The sequence below is a fragment of the Orycteropus afer genome, unplaced genomic scaffold, assembly GCF_000298275.1.
Source record: "Orycteropus afer afer isolate SDZICR_OR568_19922 unplaced genomic scaffold, OryAfe1.0 scaffold00282, whole genome shotgun sequence".
In the NCBI taxonomy this organism is placed as follows: domain Eukaryota; kingdom Metazoa; phylum Chordata; class Mammalia; order Tubulidentata; family Orycteropodidae; genus Orycteropus; species Orycteropus afer.
In genome coordinates, this window is record NW_006921869.1 from 323143 (window position 1) to 327052 (window position 3910).

Consider the following 3910-nt stretch of genomic DNA (forward strand, 5'->3'; position numbering starts at 1 on the left):
ATATGGATGGAAACTTTCTTTGTTGGTTGCCAGGGGTTGGAGGGGAGGGGAGGGAACACTGCAAAAAAAAAAAAAAAAATGCATTGACCAATATCACTTTAGTTTTGTGTATTTCACTGTACATAAATTATATTTCAATAAAATGCATTAAAAGCAAAAATAGTTTTATCAAAACAGACATACTGTATTTGTCAGTTTTCACCCCCAAAATAACAACAAAAAGCTGAAAAGACTGAAAATCTGTGCCTTTTTTGGGGCACATCAGAAACTGAGATAGGACAAACTGCCAACCTGAAATCTGGAGAGAGCTGAACCTAGATAGTGACAACTGAGATTTGCTTACCTGGGGCAGAAGCTATTGGAGCCATATACTAGTAAAACCTACTGCTATTGGGTCAGTTCCGACTCATAGCAACCCTATAGGACGGTGGAGAACTGCCCAATAGGGTTTCCAAGGCTGTAAATGTTTAGGGAAGCAGACTGCTTCATCGTTCTCCCATGGAATGGACCGGTGACTTTTTGGTTAGCAGCTGAATGCCTTATCCACTGTGCAACCCACTGTGATGAAATGCTGGAGGCTGAGTGTGAACTGGCATGAGAATGAGGAACTCCTGGGACTAAAGTCTAAGGAGCCCCACACTTTCATGAGCTTTACCTCCAGGAACACCCTGCTGGATTTTCAGGGTGAAGAGCTGAGAAAGATCCCCTTGGGACTCTGGTAACACGAAGGAAAGAGTTGTTTGTTGCCATAGAGCAACTCGTGGTGACTTTATAACAGAATGTACCATTGCTTTGTCCTGGGCCGTCTTCATGATCATTTGAGTCCATCGTTTCATCTCTTTTGTCAGTCCATCTCATTGAAGGTTTTCCTTGTTTTCACTGACCTTTACCAAACATGATATCTTTTTCTAGTGATTGGTCTTTCCTGATGACATGTCCAAAGTAAGCGAGCCAAAGTCTCACCATCCTTGCTGCTCAGGAGCATTCTGGTTGTGTTTCTTCTGAGACTGTTCTGTCAATCCAGTATATTCGGTATTCTTTGCCAACACCAGAATTTGAATGCATCAGTTCTTTTTCTGTCTTCCTTTTTCATTGTTCAGCCTTTGCATGCATAGGGGCAATTTAAAAGACCATGGTTGGGTCTGGTACACCTCAGACATCAAAATGACATCTCTGCTTTTTAAAACTTTAAAGAAGGTTTTTGTGGCAGATTAGCCTAAAATGGGAAAAAAGCTAAGAAATACTTAAGTCTCAGCCCAAAGACACAGGACACCAGAAGGTTGAGATCTAATCATAAATTATAGGATGCTTTCCTTGCCCTATACTTTACCACGACACCAATGGTTCCTTAAGTATAATAACAGTAGATTGCAGCTGAAAGAGCTGAAAGGCACAGACTCTCCAAGTAGGGTATCTCGGGAAACCATCGTTAAGAGGGGAGACACAAACAAGGACACTAGAGGAATCTGAAGGCTTTGGCATAAACCTCCAGCAACATTAAATAAGCCCAGTTCCTAGCAAGATTTGCATAAATCTTCACACTAGAGGGCTATTTACCTTAATTCCTACCACCTGGTAGGAATGATACTGTCTGGCCTTCAACAAAAATTATAAGCTTGCTAAAAGGCAAGAAAAGACAGTCTGATGAAACAAACCAAGCATCAGAACCAGACTCAAATTTTGGTACAGATTTTAGAATTACCTGATAAAACTCAAAAACCAAACTTGCTGCCATCCAGTCAATTCTGACTCATAGTGATCCCCATTGAGTTTCCGAGGTGGTAAATCTTTATGCCTGGTCTGATAGGAAATTTAAAATAACCCTGATTAATACATGAAGGGCTCTGATGGAAAGAGTAAGCAGAGAGATGGAAACACCAAGAAAGAGTCAAAAGGAAATACTAGAAATCAGAAACTCGTAGAAAGGAAGAATGCTGTCTTAGTTTCATAGAGCTACTATAACAGAAATATTACAATGGGTGACTTTAACAAACCAATTTATTTTCTCCCAGTGTGAGAACTCAGGAAACACGCTTTAGGGGAAGGCTGTCTCTCTCTCTGTCAGCTCTTGGGGGAAATTATTTGTTTCTTCAGTTTCTGTTCCTTGGTTCCTTGACAGTCTTCCTGTACCATGGTATCTGGCTTCCCTATCTGTTCTTTCTTCTGTGCCTGACCTGCTCCTTTCATATCTAAAAAGTGTTTGACCGAAGACACCGTACACTGATATGGCCTCATTAATATAACAAAGAGAACCTTAGTCTTAAATGGGATTCTGTCTACAGGTATAGGGGCTAGGATTTACAACACATATTTTGGAGGAATACAATTCAATCCCAAACACATGCTTTTGATGGGTTTATCAGTAGACTGGACAAGACTGAGGAAAGATTTAGAAAATATGGAGATGTCAATAGAAACTTCCGTAACTAACTTGCAAAGAGAGGGAGAGGAAAAAAAGGGAAAACCAGGCAAAACATTCAAGCATTGTGAGACAGCTTTAAAAGACGTAACATGCATGTAATGGGAATACTAGAGAGAAGAGCTCTGGTAGCGTAGTGCCTAGGGCACTTGAATCCTAACCAGAAGGCTGTCAGTTCAAACCCATCAGGCACTTCTTGGAAGGAAGGTTGGGCAATCTACTTCTACCTAAGTATATCTTAGGTACAGATTTTTTTTGTTTTGTTTTGTTTATCCACTTAGTGTCTCTGAGCTTCCTGGATCTGCAGTTTGGTGTCTGTCATTAAATTTGTAAAGTTCTTGGCTATTATTACTTCAATTTTTTTTTTAATCTTAGGAGCTCTGTTAGCATAGTGGCTAAGGCACTTGACTGCTAACCAGAAGGCTGGCGGTTCAAACCCACCAGCCACTCCTCGGAAGGAAGGTTGGGCATTCCTACTTCCGTAGTGATACTGCCTCGGAAACCCAAGGAGGGGTCACTATGAGTCGGGACTGACTCGATGGCAAACAACAACAACAAGTATATCTTAGTCAAACTGCACAAATCAAAGACAAAGAGAAGATACTGGGGAAACAAGGATAAGAATTATAGCAGATTTCTCATGAGGGTCTATGCCAGCAAGAAGAGAACAGAGTAAAATATCCAAAGTGTTGAAAGAAAATACCTTGTCAATCTAGAATTACATACCCCGTGTATTTCTTCTTCAGACTGAAGAAGAAATAAAAACTTTCCAAGACAAATAACAGTACTTAAGAAGTGCATTTCATCCACTTTTTGCTTATGAGAAAACAGGTCCAGAGCTGTGAAGTGGCTGAACTAAGAAGAAGTTGATCACAAGCCTTTTTCTTTTCTCCTTTTGCAAAACAGTTTTTTATTTCATGATTGTTGCTGTTGTTCTTAGATACCATAGAGTTGGTTCTGACTCATAGCAACCCTGTGTACAACAGAACAAAACACTGCCTGGTCCTGCACCAGCCTCACAATCCTTGCTATACCTGAGCTCATTGTGGCAGCCACTGTGTCAGTCCATCTCATTGAGGGTCTTCCCCTCTTTCGCTGACCCTCCACATTACCAAGTGTGATATCCTTCTCCAGGGAATGGTCCCTTCTGACAACATGACCAAAGTAAGTGAGACAAAGTCTGGCCATTCTTGCTTCCAGGGAGCATTCTGGCTGCTCTTCTTCCAAGACAGATTTGTTCATTCTTTTAGCAGTCCATGGTACTTTCAGCATTCTTTGCCAACACCACAACTCAAAAGCAGCAACCCTTCTTCAGTCTTCCTTATTCATTGTCCAACTTTCACATGCATATAAAACTATTGAAAATACCATGGCTTGGGTTAGATGCACCTTAGTCTTCAAGAAGACATCTTTGGGAGGCGGGGCAAGATGGCAGACTAGGCAGAAGGATTGCACAGACCCTCTTCAACAAAGAAAAGGGAAACCAATAAA